Source organism: Ascaphus truei, chromosome 4 (genome assembly GCF_040206685.1).
Source record: "Ascaphus truei isolate aAscTru1 chromosome 4, aAscTru1.hap1, whole genome shotgun sequence".
NCBI lineage: Eukaryota > Metazoa > Chordata > Amphibia > Anura > Ascaphidae > Ascaphus > Ascaphus truei.
The window spans coordinates 340729225-340755940 of record NC_134486.1 but is presented as its reverse complement, the minus strand read 5'-3'; the positions used below and the strand labels follow the sequence as shown (position 1 = coordinate 340755940).

The window sequence follows — 26716 nt, the reverse complement described above, 5'->3', positions numbered from 1 at the left end:
GTGTTGTAAACAGAATGATCCATAGAACAATTCAGTAGGTTGCATTCAGATATGTAGTGAAAGAAAAGTATATGAAAATGTACACTGCTCAGAGGTACAGTGCACACTGCACATCCTCTTTTATTTCACAATGCTAATGTTAGCTACAGTAAATATGCAAGAAATATCCACAACACTGGTATATTTAAACACACTGCAGTCACACAAACATGCACTCTTGAAAATAAAGTTCTACCCTAAATCAGTTTAAGAATCTGCCAGTTAATCAAAACGGCAAACTAGGTTGAACAAGGCCATCCTGCTGCTTTTGTGGACTCACTTCATCTTCAACTTTAAAGATATTTGCCACAGGGATCCCATGTCCTTATCTCTATTTTCCCTGCCAAAACGATTGTGGGGAATTGTGGAAATAGATGCCCACCGAAGACTGTCAATAGAGCAAGGATAACACAAGGTTAAAAAGTTATTAAGTGAAACTACTTCAATGAAACAAGTTGGAGTCAGTCATGCTAAGAGTTGAATTTACAGCGCCCCTGAAGAGTTAAGTGGGTGCAGAGGGGATACGAATTTGTTGAGTTAGGGAAGGTGGAGCCAGGATGAGGTTTTGAGCTGAGGTGTGCAGGACTAAATTGTTGATCGGAAGGGGGAGTAAGTGTGGACCAAAGTTGTTGAGCGGGGATTGGACATTTCACCCAGGATTACCAGGCCCATTCAGTCAGCAGGGAGCCTACCGGGCCACAACCTATGTGGGGAATTATGGATAATAGGGGCAGATATAGCAAAACTGATCTGACCTGTTCTCAACCCCACTTAAATGGAGTAACTACTTAGAGTGTATTGAATAAACCATAAATCAGGATATATACAATGAAGATAACAACCACAATTTGGGTAGTACTCACAAAGTGTTTTCAATTCTTGACTCTATTGGCGTGCTCGCGTGTTGTAAATCTCTTGACCCTCCAAGCGTTTTGCACGTGTTAGGTGCTTTGTGATTAAGTGCCTAACACGTGCGAAATGCTTCAGAGTATTGCTGCCCATTATATCTCTGATTTCACCCTTCCAATAAATTGATTTGAACCTTTTTGATGTGCCGAGCTCCATCATTTTTCCTGCTGCTGTGAACCGCTGATTCTCTAAGTGGGACTACAATACTATGTTGTCAATGGATTCCTTCCTTCACAGGGCTGACATCCCCCCTGCTGGCGGTTACTGCTTTGATTACAGTATACAGTACTATACTCCAGACAATTATCATATAGGAAATATTTGTACAATTTCTATACTGTATTCTGTATATTTTCTACCAAGCTGCAACTATTGGATAATTTGATATTGTAACATCATGAAATGATCTTCATGATACAGAACCTACGTATGTATTGTAACACAGTTTTTCCTCTAATACCATATCACATTCAAAGCTATATTTCTTATTTCTATAGTATATATTTTAAATTATGTGAACAAAATGTATAAGAATAATAGCAACTAATACTGTAGATATTTTATCTGTAAAATATTTTATAACATATAATAGACTTTCAAAGAACTTTGCATTGCATTTAGTTGTTTTGTATTGATTATGATAACAAATGATTTGGGAAATAGTAGCAAAATGTAATGTCCCAGCGATGCTTACGAAAAATCAATAGTCTGTGGCACTGGGGATTGTGTCTGCTACGATTGCGCTGTAAGGGATCCATGTTTCTAAATTGACCACATGCAGCGTTAATCCTTCCGTGCCAAGACTACTTGTGGCACCAAAGACGTTGAGTCTTACTTAATCTGTAGCATTACATACCTTACATACGTTATATTACATTATATACTGAGTGCATATGTGTGATGTTCATGAAGCTAAAATGAATCCCGGTTCATTCTGATATTATGTACCACAAATTGATCAGTACTTGTTGATGTTATACTTGAGCACCAGCATCCGTAATCTTTTATCAGTATTTTCATGTTTGTTTATAGTGTTGATTCAGCTGTGGGCTTAATCTGTAGAAAACACTATTGATGTTCATTCCCAACTATTGTTTCTTTTATCTCGGAGCTAATCTTTTCAAAAACAATGTATGAAAATATTTTATTAGTGAATACTTTTCCCAACAAAAGCATAATCTTTTTATTTGTTAAAATATATTCTATATGTACACTGTAAAAATATAATTATTTTTAAATTTTGGCTAACCCGGAATAACTGACTCAGGGTATATAAAATGGTAGATATTCCTACCCATTTGTATAATTAATATTGTTTTATACATCTCAGTATATATCTAGTGATGTTTATTTGGACCTGATATGTTACATAGGTATATAGTTAAATAGTAGATGAGGTTGAAAAAAGACATAGGTCCATCAAGTTCAACCTATGCTAAATTTAGACAACAGATACTTTATCTTATATCTATACTTACTTATTGATCCAGAGGAAGGCAAACAAAAAACCCCATTAAGAGGAAAAAATAATTCCTTCCTGACTCCAAGAATTGGCAATCGGATTAATCCCTGGATCAACATCCTTCCCTTGTATACTTATTTGGTATATCCCTGTATACCTTTCCCATCTAAAAAGATGTCCAACCTTTTTTGAACAAATCTATTGTATCTGCCATCACAGTCTCCATGGGTAATGAATTCCACATTTTAACTGCCCTTACTGTAAAGAACCCTTTCCTTTGTTGCTGGTGAAATTTCCTTTCCTCCAAACTTAAGGGATGGCCCCGAGTCCTTTGTACTGCCCATGGGATGAATAGTTCTTTTGAAAGCTCCTTGTATTGTCCCTGAATATATTTGTATATAGTTATCATATCCCCTCTTAGACGCCTCTTTTCTAATGTAAATAAATCTAATTTAGCTAGCCTCGCCTCATAAGTTAGAATGTCCATCTCCTTTATTAATTTGGTGGCTCTTCTCTGTACTCTCTCTAGTTCCATAATGTATTGTCTTAGGATTGGTGCCCAAAATTGAACTCCATATTCAAGGTGTGGTCTTACTAATGCTTTGTATATGCTTATAGTATAATTTTTTTATACTAAATATGCTGAGGAACAGTTCTATAAATTAGCTTGGACAAAGGGAATTGGTGCCAGGTTTTACATTACAGTTTTGAAAGCTATGTGAATGTATTATTATGAAACATATTGTATGTGTGGGGGTCTGTATCACTAAAATAGTACTAATTAAGCATGTATATAATTGTTTTGGTACAAATGTCTCTAGTATTGTAGAAGAAAGAGGTGCAGCTAAAGGAGAATAGGAATACATATATCAAAAGGACAGCGCTCTATATAGTGCACTCAGAGAGGGCATCCTCATATTAAATTATAAATAATGAAATGTATTACATATGAAAAGCTCAATCTAAAAACATATTAAAAAGTGTAATTGTGCGATCTCATATTTTGTGCAATTTATGAAAAGCCTATGTGGTCTTAAAGTGATATGGCAAGCTCAATTTATTGATATGAGCCGCCTATATGTGTGTGTCTCTGGGTTTGAGGTAACGTGGGTGATCTAGTAATACACTCCCCCTAACTATAGGTGAACTATTCTGAGATATTTTCCAGTATGGTTGTCTCCTCAGATTATCCCTTAAATTTAGGGAACTAAAAACTCATCCAAAAATAATATGTGAAAACAAAAAAAATCTTATTAAGAACACGAGTCACTCATACATAGTGACAAAACATAATGGAAAAAAACAAAATATAAAGGGAGAGAGCACCAACTCGTAATGAGTGAATAGTTAACTGTATATTGATATTGTCAAATGCAACACCTAACATGATCAGGAATAGTTGTAAATAAAATAGTATCTGTGTCCTCACATATGTATAACTGAGTATACCCTGCTGTAATGGTTACAAATGTCGTTGCTACAGCGAAATCCTAAATCAGGTTAAATGTTCATAGTTAGTTGCTACATAATATGATATGGATATTATATACACAGAGTAACATATGTTGGTCTCTGTGATATAAATATACTATATCAGGGTGTCCACATTTGGAATATTATCCAGTGCAGTATCGGCCTAAACAAGTGTATCATATTAACATGTCGCTAGTTAGGAGTTGCATAGTTACATAGTAGATGAGGTTGAAAAAAAACATGCGTCCATCAAGTTCAACCTATGCTAAATTTAGACAACAGATATTTTATCCTATATCTATACTTACTTATTGATCCAGAGGAAGGCAAACAAAAAACCCTAGTGGACATACAGTGGCGACCGCCTTTAGTCTAAATCGGCTAGATCCGCGATTTTCAGATTATCCCGGTTATGTGCGGTTTTGTGTCGTTTTCGCCCGGAGTGAGCTGTGTTAATTTCGCGCTCGTGATATTAGCATTTTATTCTCGCTGTCTGCAATACTGCAATGCCGTGTAAAAACTCAGAGGGGCGTTTGCGAGCTGTTGTCTTGGAAGTCTAATACCTTCGAGGTTCAACCTACGTCAGTACACAGTCTGGTTGTGCGTGCGCAGTAATTGTAAATGTGCATATTTAAAGTATATATGCATTTGCGGTGCTGTGCTGCTGTACAGTATGTCTCATTTGAAAATTGTTGAAACGCATAGGCGTGTACAGTACTGTAACCATGTCACATTTCTGCATATACAGCGCTCTCCCCTCGCTCAGGATAATTAACTGCACTGCAGGGTATTTCAACTTCTTATCTTCTGTGCAATGCAGTACATCTCTCCCACACCATTCCTTTGAACGTGTGTCTGGTTTCAATCACATTCCTCCTTGACAGCAGGAATTTACTGCGCATGCACCTGTCACTTCGCCCACCATTGCTTGCTTGCCTGAGTGAGTGACCAAAAAAAAATTAAGATTTTTTTTTTTATTGTAATTTTTTTTTTCTCCACAAGCCTGCAAAAACCATCCTACTGTAGCTTTTGTCTGTGACCCTGTGCGTTTGACTGCACATGGTTGATTTGTGTGCTTTTTGCGTACTGTACTTGGGGGTGTATTATTATGATGAACTGCCTTTTGAAATTAAAGTATGTCTTTAGCTTTGAAATTCATGCGGCTGTCTTTAATTTTTGGAATCTTGCCATTGTGTTTTGAATCCGTCCATAGCCGAGCTTTAAAGCCTCACTACGCCTGCGTGTAATCCTTGTTCAGATGGGAGCTTTTTAGCTGCTTATCTGCTTACTGCACATGAGTCACCCAACCCCCCCTCTCCACAGAGTAATTCGACAGACACCTGCACAGAGTCATTCATTTTCTGAAGTTAATCCGTCCCTAGCCGAGCGTCAATCGCCTCACTGCGCCTGCGTGTATTCTAAGCCTCTTTGAGATGGGAGCTAGCTGATTACTGTGCATGGGTCACCCAACACCCCCCCCCCTCTCCACAGAGTCATTCATTTTCTGAATCTTGCCATTGTGTTCTTAATCCGTCCATAGCCGAGCTTCAAAGCCTCACTGCGCCTGTGTGTGATCCTTTTTCAAATGGGAGCTATTTAGCTGCTTAGCTGCTTACTGCGCATGAGTCACCCAACCCCCCCCTCTCCACAGAGTCGTTAATTTTCTGAATCTTGCTATTGTGTTCTTAATCCGTCCATAGCCGAGCTACAGTACAAAGCCTCACTGCGCCTGCGTGTAATTCTCTTTGAGACAGGAGCTTTGAGGCTTTGTTTATGGCAATGTTATGGAAAATCCCTTCTCGAATTTGATTTGCACAGAGCATCACCTTGATATTATAATAATAATAATAATAGCATGTTTTTGTAGAGACATTTTGCAGGCACAGGTCCCTCCCTGTCCCGTGGAGCTCACAATCTACTGTATGTTTATGGTGCCTGAGGCACAGGGAGATAAAGCGACTTGCTTTTTATGTACTGTATTTGGGGGTTTATTGATCAAATTATTATGATGAACTGCCTTTTGAAATTACTGTACTCTATTCTACATTATGTAATTTCTTTGAACTGCAGCACAACTAATCCTTCATCCCTCCCCCACGCACACACAAACTCTTTTCGACAGACACCTCCACAGAGTCATTCATTTTCAGAAGTTAGTCATTGTGTTTTTAACCCGTCCCTAGCCGAGCGTCAATCGCCTCACTGCGCCTGCGTGTACTCTAAGCCTCTTTGAGATGGGAGCTAGCTGCTTACTGCGCATGAGTCACCCAACCCCCCCTCTCCAAAGAGTCGTTAATTTTCTGAATCTTGCCATTGTGTTCTTAATCCGTCCATAGCCGAGCTACAGTACAAAGCCTCACTGCGCCTGTGTGTAATTCTCTTTGAGACAGGAGCTTTGAGGCTTTGTTTACGGCAACGTTTTGGAAAATCCCTTCTCGAATTTGATTTGCACAGAGCATCACCTTGATATTATAATAATAATAATAGCATGTTTTTGTATAGCGCTGTTAGTTACAGTATACGTAGCGCTTTCCAGAGACATTTTGCAGGCACAGGTCCCTTCCTGTTCCGTGGAGCTCACAATCTACTGTATGTTTTTGGTGCCTGAGGCACAGGGAGATAAAGTGACTTGCTTTTTAAGTACTGTATTTGGGGGTTGTATTTGGGGGTTAATTGATCAAATTATTATGATGAACTACCTTTTGAAATTACTGTACTCTACTCTACAGTATGTAATTTATTTTAACTGCAGCACAACTAATCCTTCATCCCTCCCCCACGCACACACAAACTCTTCTCGACAGACACCTCCACAGAGTCATTCATTTTCTGAAGTTAGTCATTGTGTTTTTAATCCGTCCCTAGCCGAGCGTCAATCGCCTCACTTCGCCTGCGTGTACTCTAAGCCTCTTTGAGATGGGAGCTAGCTGCTTACTGCGCATGAGTCACTCAACCCCCCCCTTCTCCACAGAGTAATTCGACAGACACCTCCACAGAGTCATTCATTTTCTGAAGTTAGCCATTGTGTTTTGAATCCGTCCATAGCCGAGCTTTAAAGCCTCACTACGCCTGCGTGTAATCCTTGTTCAGATGGGAGCTTTTTAGCTGCTTATCTGCTTACTGCACATGAGTCACCCAACCCCCCCTCTCCACAGAGTAATTCGACAGACACCTGCACAGAGTCATTCATTTTCTGAAGTTAATCCGTCCCTAGCCGAGCGTCAATCGCCTCACTGCGCCTGCGTGTATTCTAAGCCTCTTTGAGATGGGAGCTAGCTGATTACTGCGCATGGGTCACCCAACACCCCCCCCTCTCCACAGAGTCATTCATTTTCTGAATCTTGCCATTGTGTTCTTAATCCGTCCATAGCCGAGCTTCAAAGCCTCACTGCGCCTGTGTGTGATCCTTTTTCAAATGGGAGCTATTTAGCTGCTTAGCTGCTTACTGCGCATGAGTCACCCAACCCCCCCCTCTCCACAGAGTCGTTAATTTTCTGAATCTTGCTATTGTGTTCTTAATCCGTCCATAGCCGAGCTACAGTACAAAGCCTCACTGCGCCTGCGTGTAATTCTCTTTGAGACAGGAGCTTTGAGGCTTTGTTTATGGCAATGTTATGGAAAATCCCTTCTCGAATTTGATTTGCACAGAGCATCACCTTGATATTATAATAATAATAATAATAGCATGTTTTTGTAGAGACATTTTGCAGGCACAGGTCCCTCCCTGTCCCGTGGAGCTCACAATCTACTGTATGTTTATGGTGCCTGAGGCACAGGGAGATAAAGCGACTTGCTTTTTATGTACTGTATTTGGGGGTTTATTGATCAAATTATTATGATGAACTGCCTTTTGAAATTACTGTACTCTATTCTACATTATGTAATTTCTTTGAACTGCAGCACAACTAATCCTTCATCCCTCCCCCACGCACACACAAACTCTTTTCGACAGACACCTCCACAGAGTCATTCATTTTCAGAAGTTAGTCATTGTGTTTTTAACCCGTCCCTAGCCGAGCGTCAATCGCCTCACTGCGCCTGCGTGTACTCTAAGCCTCTTTGAGATGGGAGCTAGCTGCTTACTGCGCATGAGTCACCCAACCCCCCCTCTCCAAAGAGTCGTTAATTTTCTGAATCTTGCCATTGTGTTCTTAATCCGTCCATAGCCAAGCTACAGTACAAAGCCTCACTGCGCCTGTGTGTAATTCTCTTTGAGACAGGAGCTTTGAGGCTTTGTTTACGGCAACGTTTTGGAAAATCCCTTCTCGAATTTGATTTGCACAGAGCATCACCTTGATATTATAATAATAATAATAGCATGTTTTTGTATAGCGCTGTTAGTTACAGTATACGTAGCGCTTTCCAGAGACATTTTGCAGGCACAGGTCCCTTCCTGTTCCGTGGAGCTCACAATCTACTGTATGTTTTTGGTGCCTGAGGCACAGGGAGATAAAGTGACTTGCTTTTTAAGTACTGTATTTGGGGGTTGTATTTGGGGGTTTATTGATCAAATTATTATGATGAACTACCTTTTGAAATTACTGTACTCTACTCTACAGTATGTAATTTATTTTAACTGCAGCACAACTAATCCTTCATCCCTCCCCCACGCACACACAAACTCTTCTCGACAGACACCTCCACAGAGTCATTCATTTTCTGAAGTTAGTCATTGTGTTTTTAATCCGTCCCTAGCCGAGCGTCAATCGCCTCACTTCGCCTGCGTGTACTCTAAGCCTCTTTGAGATGGGAGCTAGCTGCTTACTGCGCATGAGTCACTCAACCCCCCCCTTCTCCACAGAGTAATTCGACAGACACCTCCACAGAGTCATTCATTTTCTGAAGTTAGTCATTGTGTTTTTAATCCGTCCCTAGCCGAGCATCAATCGCTTTACTGCGCCTGCGTGTACTCTAAGCCTATTTGAGATGGGAGCTAGATGATTACTGCACATGACTCACCCAACCCCCCTCCCAACCCTTTGAGGCTTTGTTTATGGCAACGCTTTGGAAAATCCCTTCTCGAATTTGAAATGTAAATCTGATTTGCACAGCATTGTGAGAATTGAGATTAAAAAAACCATTAACTGATTCATGTTGTTTTGACATTCATTCTAATACTGTGGGGGTGGGGGGGGGGGTGGTTGTTGTCAATGATTATGATTACCAGGAATGTGAATAAATATTTATTTTATTTCATCAGGAACAAAAAAATACAAATATAAAAATAATCATGAATAATACATAATGCAGTCTTTATTAAGTTCTTCTGCCAGATTGAAATTGGATAAACATTTAGAAAACATTTGTAAAACATGGAGAAACATGAATTATGCACATTTATAAGAATATTGTGTTATAATATATATACACTGTAATGTATAATATATGTATACTGTATATATACCTTAATGACAGTGGTGATTACCTAGTCTAGTCTCAAACCTGCTAGCCATTAAGACCAGCCTCACACTGATGATACCCATCAAGGTTGAAACATGTATGTGAGTGGGTCTAATGGCTTTGCATCTCATCCCAGCCTCTGTCTAAAAGCTGTGTTTAAAACAGCATGCATTGGCTTGAGGATTGGCTTGTGTAATACGAGCTTGAGACAAAAGGTGGCACTGAGTGCTCATTTGCATGTCATTTCCCAGAATCCCTTGCTGCAGTGGAAGCGCTGTATGCTGGGTGACAATGGGGAAAGACAGGGTTGCAGACCTGTCTAAGACATGCAAATGAACATACAGTAATATTTACAGTTGCTATATATATATATATATATATATGCAAATACAACTGTATGCTCATCTGCATGTCTTAGGCAGGTCTGCAACCCCGATATATATATATATATATATATATATATATATATATATATATATATATATATATATATATATATATATATACAGTATACTGTACATAGTAATATTATTTTTTCCGTCGTTATCTTGTTCCTTATTCCGTGTACAGTACAGTAGTTCATTGAGAGAGGAGAGGTTTTGTGTACATCAATACTGCTGTTTATATACTGTACATTTGACTGTACAAACAGATTAGACTGGACACAACACCCCACCTCCCCCCAGGCCACCCTTTTTTCCTGAAACGACAAGAAAACAAAAAATTAGTGCAGTTACTGTATGTGCGTACTGTGTTATGGAATTGTGTGATATGTAGTACTACTTTAGATGGCTGGTGCTGCTTTCTCTGAAAAGAAAAAAAATGACCAGTTAGTAGGCAGTAGGCAGTTACTGTACTGCTGTCAAACTACAGTAGCGGCACACTTTATTCTAACTCGGCTCGAGCCGCAAGCCGCGTGGTGTTCCGGTTTTGTCGTTTTGTTCCCTTGGCGTGCCGCGCATCATCGATGCGCGATCACGCTTCATTGGGAGCGTGCACGCATGGCGCGCGTGCCCAGGGCTCCCTGAGGGAGCCCTGGGTTGCTGTAATGTGGGGGATGGCGCTGGGGGGCTCCGGGGGACCCGGTGGATCCGGAGAGGGGAGGGGGAAGCCCCGATCAGAGGACCGATCCTCCGAGGCTCCGGCGCGCACACGGGACACCTCGGCGCGCGCCCGGTATCTGTCGCGGCCGAGACCGGGCAAATGTTAGAATAAACTCGGCCGTGACAGTAGTCTACTGTATACTGGAACTACTGTACTGTATACTCTGACTACTGTTAAATACAACTGTATGTAACCTGATGGTTGGTGCTGCTCTCTCTGTAAAGATAAAACTGTAACTACTGTACTGTATACTCTGACTATTTGGAAAGAAAAAATCTGTGCCATACTTACCTGTATCATACTGAACTTACAATACTACTGAACAGTACTACTTTCCTGATGCTTGCCCATTACGTGCGATCACAATGGGCAACACAGTCACAATATGGTCTATATATTTATTGCAGCGTTCCACGGTGAGTACATCGTTCCAAAAACTCATTATGCCTTTCAACAACTCGTCCTTTTTGGAGGGTTTCGCCACTTTCCGGATATGGTCCTTCAGCTGATGCCAGACCATTTCGATCGGATTGAAGTCTGGTGATCTGTCATTGGAAAAAAAGGACAATTAGTTTAAGAGATACAGTACACAGTAAAAACAGTGGGGAAAAAAATGAGACACGGTCTACTGCACTTACTCCGCTGGCGTCTTCACCCAGTTGATACCACGCTCAAGGATATGCGCTGTTGACGCGGTGTGCTTTGGATCGTTGTCCTGGTAGAAGCGGTGACCATTGGGGAACTCGCATGAGATATATATATCTCAGGGACAATGTTGTCTTGGAAGAAAGCTTTATTCATTATTCCTATAGCAAGAAATAAAAGTGCTCAAAAAACTGCACAATAGTACAGTGCATACAGTAAGGTTACACTAGTAAAGTACAGTGCATAAGGCTACATTATATTTGATATATTTTACCTTCAAAGATGACAATGCATCCTGGTCCACGCCTAAAGATGGCACCCCACACATGCAACTTCACGGGGTGTTTTGGCCATGGCTTCAAAGATATGCAGCCTTTTTTGTGGAATGCAAAGCTTGCAAATCTCTCCAGCGACACATCAGTGTCATCAGTGAAGATGCAATCCTGGAAAGTCTCCCCACTGTCGATCCATGCCTGGGCCTGGACCACTCTTTTGATTTTGTTTGCGTCCCTTATCATGGGGTACGCTCTGTAATGACAAGGAATAAATAATTTTAGCGGTACAGTACAGTTTCCTAAATAACACTTTTACCTCCTGTACTGTCCAGTACTAACCTCACACGTCCATATTTCCATCCAATGCTGTGTCTCATCTTCTTTATGCTGCTCTCGGATACAGTCAGATTGTGCTTTTCCTGCAGAGTGTTTTTGACCCTTAATGCACTCTTCTCATCATTCTCCTCACTTATTTTTTCTACCAGAAGAGTTGTCTCCCTATAATGTAAAGAAAATATATTGTTTTATTAATATGCAGCAATATAAAATGTATATATAAATATAAATATACTAAATATATACTGTACTGATATAAATATAAATATACAAAATATATATACTGTTGTAATATAAATATAAATATACAAAATATATATACTGTACTGATATAAATATAAATATACAAAATATATATACTGTACGGATATAAATATACAAAATATATATACTGTTGTAATATAAATATAAATATACAAAATATATATACTGTTGTAATATAAATATAAATATACAATATATATACTGTACTGATATAAATATAAATATACAAAATATATATACTGTACTGATATAAATATAAATATACAAAATATATATACTGTTGTGATATAAATACTGTATAAATATACAAAATATTTATACTGCTGTAATATAAATATAAATATACAAAATATATATACTGTTGTAATATAAATATAAATATACAAAATATATATACTGTTGTAATATAAATATAAATATACAAAATATATATACTGTACTGATATAAATATAAATATACAAAATATATATACTGTTGTAATATAAATACTATATAAATATACAAAATATTTATTCTGCTTTAATATAAATATAAATATACAAAATATATATACTGTTGTAATATAAATATAAATATACAAAATATATATACTGTTGTAATATAATTATAAATATAAATATACAAAATATATATACTGTACTGATATAAATATAAATATACAAAATATATATACTGTACTGATATAAATATACAAAATATATATTCTGTTGTAATATAAATATAAATATACAAAATATATATACTGTACTGATATAAATATAAATCTACAAAATATATATATTCTGTACTGATATAAATATAAATATACAAAATATATATACTGTTGTAATATAAATCAACAGAAATAACAAAAATATTAGATTTAAATTAAAATTAATTTTATTTTTAAGTTGTATAAATATACTTACGCGTAAGTTACCCTTGGTGCCCTTTTGTGGTCTCTGTTTTTTCCGTGTAGATGATAGCTCACAGTGGTTGCTGGCACAACGATGCAAGAAGTAGCTAACCAGCATTGGATAGCAGCAATTCGGTGTCCGCTCGTGTTGATGTCCTTGATTCGCATGCTGAGCTCCTTGGAAATCTTTATAACAGGCATTGCTGCGAGTAGAAAGAAATATAAACACAAGAATGTATATTCGATGTTTAGTCGATGTGTATTCAATGTGCAGTGAGTCCACAAAATGGATGGTGTATTTATACGGTAATGACTCACATTAGAGTACGCCCACTTTCAACACCTGTACCTGGTCGCCATGCATATAAGGTTACACACTTTGCATAGCCCACCACTCGATGATCTTAATCTGAACTTGCCCTTGTCCAGATACTGCATTGTGCCACCTGCTTCCATGGAGCAACCCCGATTCTACGATGCAGGAACCCACTCGCCTCTGCCGTGCCTACACTGGCGACATACTTTATTCGAGCTCGGCTAGTCCCACGAATTCGGGTATACTCGGGTGTATTGAGGTTTGTGACTGTTTTCTGCCCGAGCGCATTGCGTTATTTTCCAGGCAGGGATTGAAGCATTTTATTCCCGCTGTCTGCAATACTGCACAGTATATATATATATACTGCATTACAATTCATGAATTTATGCCATCTGGTAGACACGCGAAGCATTGCAGCCTATTAAATCCTAATCATTATCATTTAACAGATCAGCCGCCCGTCAGCCAGGCATGAACCATGGCTGGGAAGGCAAACGCAATGGGGCTTGTCTGAGGTGAGGAGCGGCGCATTCCAGGTATCTGCCAGGTACATACTGGGTATTTGCTCGAATAAAGTGTGTCGCAGCAGTATCAAGCAGAAAAAGCAAAAGGCGGTTGCCGTTTCCACGCCAAGGCAAAAGCGACAGGCTAAGGCCAAAAAGAAAACCTTCTGCTGACCCCAAAGGCTAAGGGTTTTCATAGACGTCAGCCTTATTATGTCAAGAAGATATACAGTGATGTACTCTCGACGCAAAACGATTGGCAGCCAACCCATCGAACCCGCAGACCACTTCCTCACATATGCTTCGACGACTCTGCCGCCGCTGTCCCGGAAATCTTCAGCCCATCTTCTCCACCCCTCGTCCTTGACGCTGCCGCCGCCCTCCCGAAAACCCACAGGCCATCTTCTCCAGCTCTATCCAACGACGCTGCCTCTGAAATCTACGGGTCACTTTCTTCTTTGCTCTTAGACGACTCTGCTTCTCGCTTCTCGCCCGGAAATCCAAAGGTCACTTTCTCCATCCCTCTTCGACGACGCTGCCGCTTCTTCTCTACCGGATATCCATAGGTCACCTCCTCCACTCTTCTTTGACGTCTCTGCCGCTTCTCTCCATGGAACCCCCATCTCATCCTCCCTTGCACCCATCCCTCAGATGTTCACACGCCATGCACAAGAAGCAGCTCATTAGACCGGATGCTGAATGGGATAAGTGTGGATCTCCCCGGGAACTCTATTGTGCTAGCAAAGATAGATCTGCTTCTGGAGACAATGCTAAATGTGGAGCAACGGATGCTACAAATGGATAAACGGATTATACATATGGATCAACGGATGCTAGATATGGATCAACGGATGCAACATATGGATCAATGGATGGAACGACGGATGGAGAAGATAGAGGCTGACATAGCGGGCATACATTATTTGCTCGGTGTTACTGCCCCTGTTTCCCCGACGCTGGAGCAGGGGGCTGACATGGATGTGATGAATGTGACCTTCGACCCTCTTCCATCAACAAGCGCACCCCCTCCACCAGAAGATGTAGTGTACATGTATGCCGTTGAGAAGGACATGACAACCCCGTCAAGACCACACCAGGAGACAACACGGTGACCAAGACAGGAGGAAAGCTTCCTCCCAGACAACCTACCATCGCCCGTCGCCTCAAGCTCACCCGCTCCCAAAAGACCTAAAGTCGCTCGCATCGATACGGTGCCAGACATCACCCTGTGCGATCTGCCACCGGCGCTCAGGGAAAAGTATAGGGTGAAGAGTGTTGTGCACCCCACAAGTATGCCTTGTTACTTTTTAAGCAGCATGTTCCCTACTTGTTGTACTGCGACTGGGCCTTCAAAGTGACCTGCCAATTTAAGAAAGAACATTCGGGATGAAATGCGGCGCTTTTATCAAATTACAGATCCTGTAATGAAAGGCGTTCGAAACTGCATTAATAGCGTTTTGCGCCATGAAAGGAATCGGCCATGGACGGACAATGCGGAGGACTTTCTGTAAGACCATACTGTTGTGCTGAACTGTATTGTACTCTACATGATTTGACCTGCTGTACTTAAATAAAGGAGATGTTGTTGTGTGTTTTTTTACTTGTATTTATACAGAAATGTTTTAACTTGCTATCCACACACATAGGACCTGCACAATTCCAGTCCCTGAGGGCCGAAAAAGGCACGGTTTTCAAGGTTGTCCTGAAAACCTGCCCTGTTTGCTGCCCTCAAGGACTGTAGTGGTGCAGGTCTGACTGACAGTTTTGCACACCATCCCACTGTACTGTATATGTTTCTTTAATAAAGGAGTTGTTTTGTTTGTATATTGCATTTTATGAATAAAGGTTTTTTTGTAATCACAGGTAAGACCATACTGTTGTGCTGAACTGTATTGTACTCTACATGATTTGACCTGCTGTACTTAAATAAAGGAGATGTTGTTGTGTGTTTTTTTACTTGTATTTATACAGAAATGTTTTAACTTGCTGTCCACACACACAGGACATGCACAATTCCAGTCCCTAGGGGCCGCAAACAGGCATGGTTTTCAAAGGTTACCCTGAAAACTCACCCTGTTTGCTGCCCTCAAAGACTGTACTGGTGCAGGCTGTTTTGCACACCATCCCACTGTACAGTATATGTTTTGACTTGTCGTTCTTTAATAAAGGAGATGTTGCGTTTTGCTTATTTTATGAATAAAGAATTTTTAAAACATGTGACTGTAAACCATACTGACTGACATAAATGTTTTCACAAATGTAGCAGTAAACCATACACCTGTTGATGTTTTGAATTGCTGTGCACTTAAAATTTTACTACATTGTACAGTATTTGTAAATAAATGTTTTTGTACTTACTCCACCAATAAAAGAACATGTTGATTTGTTTTACATTGTTCCATTTGCTCCTTTGCTACTGTAAAAAAATACAGTGTTTCTAGAATGTCGAGGCATACTGCACTGTATACTGTAGGCATGCTCAGTAAAGAGTATTAAAAAAAAATAGAAGACACAAACTGTACTGTACTGTATGTACTGGCACTGTATACTGTAGAAGACACATAATGTATGTGATACTGTATATGTAGAATAAATGCATAGTTTTTATTTTTTCGGGTTTATTACACAGTATACTGTACTGTATATAAAAAAGTATTGTACAGAATACTGTACGACCGGAAAACATCAGCATACTGTTTCAGGTACAGTATTCTATCCTAATCAATAACAACGGCCACTAAACTGTAGACTCCGGTACGTGGGTTTTTAAATCCGATTCAGCAGGCATTGTTACACAAAGCGATATTATCCATCGAAATCCCTCCATTAGCCGTTTTCTTTTCTGAGGAAAAACAAAAAGAAAAGTTTTACTGTAATGGTCAGCCCCCTAAAGAAGTTCCCAGCCAGTCCCACCAATAATTTTCTCGGGGGGCGTCTCCTGTTCACATGCGCATGCGCCTACCGTCGATGTAATGACACGCATACTGTATGCATTTCAAGAAGGTTCCAATGCGCATGCGCCTAGCGTTCCACCAATAGTTCAGTATCTGCAGTACAGTACTGTAGAAGCCGCTCAGCCAATAATATTGCTTACAGGACAATCGCTTGACTTTTGAATCGCACCGATATTGATACTGTATTGTCAAAATAAAAAAAACACAGAAAATAATACGGCAACAATACTCACGATAGAATTTCTCATTCAGCTGGCGCTGGCGCCGGTCCACTGCCAGTCCAGCGTTCTTGATCATCCACGTCGATAGTTTGCAGCGGGACTAGTACACCTGTAGTCAGCTGATGAGGCTGGAAATTGCTTAGGTACATGCAAGCTTGATCGAAACTGCACGCGAATTCCGGATCAGGCTCAGGGTTGCCACTGACGGCGGGACCGTCATTGGAAGCCGGTGCTGGTGCATTGCTTGGCAGCGACTGTCGTTTCTTAGTTGGTTTTAACACGACCCTTCGCCTTTTGCCATCATCATGATCATAGATTCAGGAAAAAGACGGTGATACACACCAATACCCTCCAACAAATTGTGGCTCAATACGATAAAAACAGGATCGCTACATAACCTTTTCCTTATTGCACGCTTGCACGTATGAGTTGGCGAAAATTTATAAAAGTCATAGTTTTCGACAAAATACTGATAAATTTGAACAACTGTTGCCATCTTATCCTCTGTTGCATTAATTGCGGCCCATATCAAATACGCGTAACTTCTGTCGGGTTTTTGGAAAGCGGGCTGCACTTGAACACTCATGGCGGGCGGGTCTCTGGAGAATATTGTAACCGAAACTGGTCTTTGTCTTTCTTTAATATGAAAAGCCTAAATTGATACATTTTTGCAACCTCTTCCTTCAGTCTCAAGGCCAAGTTACAATAGCACACTGTGGTATCTTTTTTAAACGAAACATCTGCAAGTCTGACACATTACTGAAGCGCATGCGCATTACAATTCATGAATATCTGCCATCTGGCGGACACGCGAAGAATTGCAACCTATTAAATCCGAACCATTCTCAATAAACGCATCAACCGCGTGTCAGCCGCGCATAACCCGTGACTGGGAAATGAACGCTGTGCAAAATGAACTGTGCAAAATGAACTGTGCAAAATGAACGCGGCATGTGCCAGGTGAATAGCGTTGCATTCCAGGAAAAAGCCAGGGAAAAAACGGCGATTTGTTAGAATAAAAGCTGTCGCAGCAGTACCATCCAATGATATCTCATAAGGGGAAAAATAAATTCCTTCCTGAATTGGTAAAGAATTCCACATTTTAAGTGCCTTTATTGTAAAGAACCCTTTCCTTAGTTGCTGGTGAAATCTCCTTTACTCCAAACTTAAGGGATGACACGAGTCCTTTGTACTGTCCATGGCATGAGTAGATCTTTTGAAAGCTCCTTGTACTGTCCCGAATATATTTGTATATATTTAACATATCGCCTCTTAGACGCCTCTTTTCTAATGTAAATAAATCTAATTTAGCTAGCCTCTCCTCATAAGTTGTCCACCCCCTTTATTCATTTGGTAGCTCTTCTCTCTCTCTACTGTAGTTCCATAATGTATTTTCAAAGGAGTGGTGCCCAAAATTGTACTCCATATTAAAGGTACAGCTGCAGCAGCCGTTATTCAAACACTTCACATGTTGTGTACATCTGAATACCGATGTCATGACGCGGAAAGTCTTCCAACCTTACCGTCTTAAGACGCGAGTGCGGCGAGTGCAGAAAATGGCATTTTAGAGTTCTGTTTTTTAAACACCTGAAATTGACACAGTAGCACAGTCGCACAGTGCTTTACACTTTACACATTGCAATTCATTAATTTCATTGCACCCAAAGAAACAGAATCCATAAAATTCAAACAAAGCAATCGCGATAAGCGCGGGTGCCTGGGGCGATTGGCCGCGTTCATGCTGCGTGGAGTAGAGCAGAGCACACGAAATCGGCGCCATGATTTGTTTGAATAATGACCGCTGCAGCTATATGGTCTTACTAATGCTTTATAAAGTGGCATAATTATGTTTACTGACCTTCCATTTATTGCCCGTTTAATGCAAGATCAGATCTTGTTTGCCTTTGCAGCTCCTTTATGACTTTAGGCACTATTGTTAAGCCTGCTGTCGACAAGCACTGCTAATCCTCCTCCATCGAGGATTCCCCCAATGTATCCCCATTTCATTTGTAAGTCGCCTTTTTATTCTTGTTTCCCAAATGCATAACCTTACATGTATCTGTATTAAACCTCATCTGCCATTTACCAGTCCAAGTTTCCGTCTCTCAAAGTCCTTCTGGAGAGAAACTACATCCTGCTCTGATTCTACTACCTTACACAATTTAGTGTCATCCGCAAAGATGGAGACTTTGCTCTCGATGCCAACCTCAATGTCATTACTAAACAAGTTAAAGAGCAGGGGTCCCAGTACCGATCCTTGAGGTACTCCGCTCATGACTTTAGCCCAACCTGAAAAAGTTCCAATTATGACAACCCTCTGTTGTCTTTCCTTCAACCAATTTTCAATCCAGGTGCATATATTTTTACTGAGTCCAATTTGCTTTATTTTGTACACCAACCTCTTATGTGGAACCGTATCAAAAGCCTTTGCAAAATCTAAGTAGACCACACCAACTGCATTACCCTGGTCTAAATTCCTACTTACCTCCTCAAAGAAACAAATAAGGCTAGATTGGCATGATCTATCCTTCATAAATCCATGCTGACTATTACTAATAAATTTGTTTTCCATTAGGTATTCCTGAATATTATCCCGTATTAAACCTTAAAGTAGTTTCCCTACTATTGAAGTCCGGCTTACAGGTTGTGATCTAGCAGCACAGATCCATTCCATATTTTATAAATATTGGGGGACACTTACCTTGGACAACTATATTCAACAGTCCGTTAAACAAAGACCAAGATTTGCATTTAGGAAAGTAAAATCTTTGGCTAACTATCTTTCTCTTAGTCTGTTTAATTCAGGGTCGGATAGTATGTACAGTAATCAAAAACCATCAGGCTTTTTTAAATGTGGCAGTTGTAGCGTCTGCTGTTATGCCAATCTCATAAAACCTTCAATACAGAAAGAAAATTCAGAAAATTCAAACTTTTATTAACTGTAATTCTAATTTTGTCATTTATTATTTAACATGTGGATGTGGTCGAGGATATGTTGGTTGGACCATTAGACCTTTGAAGATTAGAATTATGGAGCATATTCGCTCCATTAAGAAACAGGATGCCTTGCTCCCAGTCCCTAGATATTTTTCAAATTGTCCATCTCGAAATTTGACTAATTTTTGGTTTTCAGTGATTGAGTTCATACCGACCCTTATTCGAGGGGGCGACAGGATTAAGGGCCTCATGCACTAAGCGCCGAAAAGCGTTTTATTGCCATTTTCTCACCAAAAAAGCCTTTGCGATTCAGTAAGCGCTGATAAGTGGCCAAAATGGGCAAATTTTCTTCCCGATAAAATTATCGGCAGCCGGGTGCCGATAAGCTACTTATCGGCACTTTTTGATCTCGGCTGAATTCAGGTAGCCCAGTTCAGCTTTTCGCTGCTGATCGGCACTGCCGAAAAGAGAATTTATCGCCAATCTGTCCCGCCAACTAAAGTTGGCGGGTTGGTGGTATATAAGCATCGGCAAGGGCGACACTTAGAAAAAATCAGGCCTTTTTCCTGGCTGGGATTGATGCCGGGGGTCTCCGGAGCTGATACCCACAAATACCAGCACCGGAGCCCCCCGGCATGCATCCGAGGCAGGAAAAATGCATGTAAAGCCCACTTTATTACCTTAGCGGCTAACCGCTAAGGCAATGAAGCGGTTAACCAGCCGTGCCAGGTTTATTATGGGTAGCGGGGGTGGGTGAAGGGGGTATTTGGCCCTTGGTGTTTGTTTAGGACTTGCGGGGGGGTTGCGAGTGCACTTAACCCCTTCACGACCGTAGCGGTTAATACCGCTACAGTAATGAAGGGGTTAAGCCCTCCCGCTACCCACCCGCAAGCCCTAAACAACCACCGTTGGGGATAATACCCACTTCACCCACCCCCGCTATCCACAATAAAAAAAATACACACACAACATCCCCACAATAACTAAATAAATAAATATATATAAATAAATAAATAAATATATATATATAAGGAAAAGAAAGAACATTGGCGCACACTGCTAACTAAACAATGAAAAATGAGCATGAATGGACTGGGGATATATTAAGAGTCCCTGGTTGCTAAAGTAGCAGATGTAAACAAGCATATAGGATATAAAATCCTCTCCGTCCTGCTGCCTGGAGCGATAATCCGCCTCCTCTCCACGTGGGATGCCGAGATTCTCTGTAGTGGATTTCCTCTGACTGCAGCTGCCCTCCTGAGCTTCCTGGTTCATCCTCTGATGTCGTGAGACTGCACTGCTGACGTCACTCGACCGGAATAACAGCCACAACTTGAAGATAATGTCCAGGGGCGCTCGGATATGGGGGGATTATGATAGATGTAGATATTGGATAGGGGATGCTGAGAGTTGTCTTAAAGCCACCACCCTACGCGTTTCGTCCTGTAACTAGGACTTCACCTGGGGAATATAAATATATATATTATCCCAACAACCCCTATACCCCCCTAACATACACATATATGCACATCAATGATACTATAGGCTGGCGGGGGCCCTCGGGTGTTACCCGCAGGCCTGCAGTACCAATTCTGTGCCCCCCCCCCAATTAATGTCAAGACACATACATACTTATAAATAAATACCCCCCCCCTAACACATACAGTATAGTAATGGGCACAATTACTATTATCCACAAATGGATAATAGTGATGTGCCCATTTTAAATACATAAAGAACAATAAATACATTAAATACATATTGCACTCACCCGTATCCGGCTGCCACGATGAAAGCCATCCTCATCTTCATCACTGTCCATTCCCCTTCCACTGCTGCAAAACAGAAACAAGAATAAAAACATCTAATGTAATGTCCCCTAACCCCTTAATCACCATAGCAGTTATTAACCGCTACAGTCATTAAGGGATTAACCCACCGTCACCCACCACTAGGGAGGCCTACATACCCTCCCCCACTAACCCCCTACCCCATGAGGCCTAACCACCCTCACCCACTAGCCAGCCAGGAGGCCTACCCACATACCCTTGGGGCCAATGCCCCTACCCCCACACCCAGTACCCACAATACAAACAATACACTGCCCAACAATAAACATCATTCTATTTTTTAACTACATAACCCACCCCCTGTGCCCCCCCATAAATACATGATTTATCCTTTTACATACAGGGTTCATACCCCAGGCCCACGCGAGTCCCTGGTGGGCCTGACGGGACACCTGACAGACCTACAAGTTACCAGCAACTTGTTTCATACAGGTTCTGGAGGACTGTTGGTGGGTTCTGCCAGGAGCCATGGCCCACCAGTTGGTCTCCGTGGGTCACCGTGGGCCACAATTGGGTCCCCACGGTAGACCCGCGGATGTCTGGGAGCCCCGGGTCAGACCCACAGGTGTCTGCAGGGCCTCGGGTGGTTCCCACGGTGGTGTGGGGACCCACGGGTGGGCACTACGGGTCCGCAGTGCCCCCACAGATGTGGGACCACCGGTTCTTCCCCGCACACTACGGATCCACGGTGCCCCCACAAATGTGAGGCCACCGGTTCTTCCCTGCAGACTACGGGTCCGCAGTGCCCCCACAGATGTGGGGCCACCGGTTCTTCCCCGCAGGTATCCCCCATGGACCACGCAGCCTGATACCCGTGAGATACCCGAGGATACCGCAGGTGGTCTCCAGAGATCTCACGCAGAACCAAAAAGAACAAATACTGAATGTAAAATAAATAAAGCTGACCTATACATTCAATACATCAATCCCCCCCCCCCCCCAACACCTACACTACAATAATGTGCAAAATAACTATTATCCAGATAGGGATAATAGATTATTTTCCCATTATTAAACACATTAACTAGCATATTAAAATAAATAAAGTACTACTGACCTCATCAATAAGAAGCCCCCGTCGCCAGCAAAATGAGAGAGAGAGAGAGAGAGAGAGAGAGAGAGAGAGAGAGAGAGAGAGAGAGAGAGAGAGAGAGAGATACACTCTCATCTTCCAATCAAAATCCTCAAATGGCAATCAAAAGCCTCAAATGCCAATCAAAACATTGCATTTACATTGTATACATGATGCATACAATCTATGCACCATGTACACCCTGCAAATGAATGTTAACTTTAACATATTCCAAACATAATATTAATACATCAAAACAAGTATACTATTTAAACCAATCCAGTAACATAAATCAATTAGCATTCATTAATTAAATCACTATTAACAATTTAAATTCCTTCCATAACAATTAAACAATTAACTAATTCAATTTTTGAACAGAACAAGTTATCCTCAGACAAAATATAGGTACCAAAAAGAATACAATATACAAAAGCAAGCCTCACCCTGACCTAAAGTACACCATATAATAGCAAAAATTACATCTATCTAATTTAAAAATACATGACACACACATTTATGCATAGCAGCATAGCCAAAAACATTTTAAACACAGCAAAACAAGCTTTTAAAACAACATCATTTCTTACCCTGTATGTATATATCGAGCTAGACATACATACATAGTGGCAAGAAATGATATACAAAAAAAAAATACACATGTAAAAAACCTAAAAAAAAATGAACAAGTTAAATAAAATACATTTCTTTAGTTCACTTACTTGACCCACTCACCGACTCCCGTTGAACAGCTTACTCTCGAACCAATCCACACACAGGAACCCATAAATAATAAACCATAAAATAATAAACATTAAAATAAAAAAACAAAACAATCCACGGGTCTTCTATTTGTAATCCATCTTCATCTGTATTCTTCTTTCTTCTATCTGCGGCTCTCTTCTGGGGTCTTCTTGTCTTCTTCGGCCACGCCCTGGTCTTCTTCTGTAGGAGGTCCTTCCTCCTCGGCGTCTGCCTTCAAAATGAGATGACATACAGTAGGCCTTTCAAGGCCTATGACGTCACATTTTCGTCATATGGTTCCCACGGCCCTGATTGGGCTGTGAAAACCATGTGTTTTGGCCGATAAAAAAACATATGATGACGTCATTTAAAGGCAATGAAAGCACAGCCTATCAGAATGGCTTTGCTTCAATTGCCTTTAAGATGACGTCATGAAAAGAAAGATGGCCGGCCTCACATGGTACAGTAGACAATCATTGCATGGGCAATACATCCCAACTCTGATTGGCTCTAGTACCATGTGACAGGCTTTCAATGACATCACATCCGTTCTCCCCCAAGCCTCTGTCACATGGTCTACAAGAGCCAATCAGAGTTGGGATAGAGTTCCCACGCTCTGATTGGCTACCGTACCATGTGAGGCCGGCCACCTGGTGGGCCATGGCACCTGGCGGGACCCACCAACAGGCCTCCAGAAACTGTATGAAACAAGTTGCTGTTAACCTGTAGGTCTGTCAGGTGACCCGTCAGGCCCACCGGGGACTCGCGTGGGCCTGGGGTATGAACCCTGTATGTAAAAGGATAAATCATGTATTTATGGGGGGGCACAGGAGGTGGGTTATGTATTTAATAAATAGAATGATGTTTATTGTGGGGCCGTGTATTGTTTTAATTGTTGGTACTGGGGGTGGGGGTAGGAGGCATTGGCCCCAAGGGTATGTGGGTAGGCCTCCCGCCTGGGTAGTGGGTGAGGGTGGTTAGGCCTCATGGGGTGGGTGTTAGTGGCGGAGGGTATGTAGGCCTCCCGAGTGGTGGGTGAGGGTGGGTTAACCCCTTAATGACTATAGCGGTTAATAACCGCTATGGTAATTAAGGGGTTAGGGAGCATTACATTGGATGTTTTTATTCTTGTTTCTGTTTTGCAGAATTGGAGGGGGCATGGGCAGGATGAAGATGAGGATGGCCTTCATCGTGGCAGCCGGACATGGGTGAGTGCAATATGTATTTAATGTATTTATTGTTCTTTATGTATTTTAAATGGACAAATGCACTATTATCCATTTGTGGATAATAGTAATTTTGCCCATTACTGTATTATGCCTTAACCCCTTCATTGCCTTAGCGGCTATCCGCTATGGTAATGAAGCATCCTTAATGTATTTTAATAATAGTGTGCGGGAGCAGGGGGTCCCCTGAGCTGAACCGCATTGATTTCTGGCTCAGGGACCCCCTGCTTCCCGAGTTACAGGCCCCGGTTTGGGGCATCGGTTCCAGTGTCGCCGCCATCTTTATAGCATCCAAGACGCGACGTGGGCTCTATAAAGATGGTGGCGACACTGCCACCCGATGCCCCTTACCGGGGCCTGTAACTCGGGAAGCAAGGGGTCCCTGAGCCAAAAATCAATGTGGTTCAGCTCAGGGACCCCCTGCTCCCTCACACTATTATTAAAAATACATTAAGGCTGCTGAATTACCATAGCTGATAGCCGCTAAGGTAAGGAATGATTGTTTATTTATATGTGTGTTTTACTCATGTGCAGAGGGTCTCCGGAGCTGAACCGCTTTGGTTTTAGGTCCGTGGACCCCCTGCTTCCCGAGATACAGACCACTTTAGGGGGTGCCGGTATCCCTCTGCTTTGTTTACATTCCGCGGTCACGTGATCGGGACATTGAAATGCAGAGGGATACCAACACCTCATAAAGTGGCCTGTATCTTGGGAAGCAAGGGGTCCCTGGACCTGAAACCAATGCGGTTCAGCTCCGGAGACCCCCTGCACATGTACACTATGAGTAAAAGTTGTTTTGATATGCTTTTATTTTGCCGATGTTTGCGCAGAGAGAGCAGCGGGTCTCTCTCTGCTGCAAACACACATCGGCAGAAACGGCCTATCGCCAGACTATCGGGAGCCAGGCTTTTTTATCACCGTCTCATCGGCATTTGCTTTCGCAGTGATTCGGCAGGGATTCGGCATGGATTCTGCCCTTACTGAATACTGCGAGGGCAAATCGCCAAAATCATGCTGATAGGGAGCACGTGGCAATTGCACTTTTTCGGCGCTTAGTGCATGAGGCCCTAAATATCTTAATAGACGCAAGATATTTTGGATCTATTCCTTAAACACTTTATCACCTTTTGGTATAAATCTGGAATGGGATATAAAACATTTCCTATAATATGATTTAGTTGATTAGTATTACCATGGTCCTTCCAGTCTGCCTCTGCTAATCCACAGTTTAATATGTTACATTTGAATGTGTACTAATGATAAATGTATATCTATTTTGTCTTGATACTCATGTGTTTTTTAACCATACAGTACTTCATTTGGTTTATTTGTATGTATCCTTATGTGGGACGTTTTTCTAACACTATGAGAGTGTCAGCATTCTGATGTTTACATTTATTTCAGAAAGTGACTGTTTCCTTCAGCAGCCTGGTCTAGTTCATGGCCATATGGACATTCCGTTATTTCAAGGGATTTACATGTCTTATCTTCAATTGCTTTTTTTTGTAGCGCCTGTCACTAAGGTGATTCCTCTAGTTGTTATTTATATTTTTCCCCAATTTTGGAAACATCCAAAAATATATAGATTTTTGAAAATCCTACTTTTTTATGACGAACACCAAAACTAAACCCCCAGTGAAAGGTCCTGATGTTAATTAGATGATTTTTGATAAGAAGTTTGACATTTGATAAAATATTATTGTTTCCTGGAGACTCAAATATGAACACGGAGAATATTTTATCATTTGTATTTTGATGGTAAGGGTAAGAATATTTGAATGAAGGTATTTCAAAGATAATATGTAAACCTGATTCATTATACAGTTGACTGTTTAAGACTTTGACAGTTATCTCATTGTTTATATAATCTTTAAACAATATATATGTTTTCTAAATAACCCTGATTCTGCTACTGTACAGTACTTGTACAGTATTTATCCAGATATATTTCACAACCAATGAAAAAACTTTGAGTTGCTTTCAAAGTGTCTTTAACCTTGGATCTCATTTCCAATTAATTAATTGTAAGGAGAAACATATTTAGGAGGAGAATGATCTTTAATTTAACTAAATAATATATTGCACCTAGA

The 26716-nt window shown here is 41.0% G+C and overlaps 1 protein-coding gene across 1 annotated transcript in view; it reads left to right on the top strand.

Annotated features, from left to right (window-relative positions):
• GFRAL (GDNF family receptor alpha like) overlaps positions 1–26716 on the top strand; it is a 95533-nt gene that overhangs the window by 28967 nt on the left and 39850 nt on the right. The gene's annotated exons all lie outside the window — the stretch shown is intronic.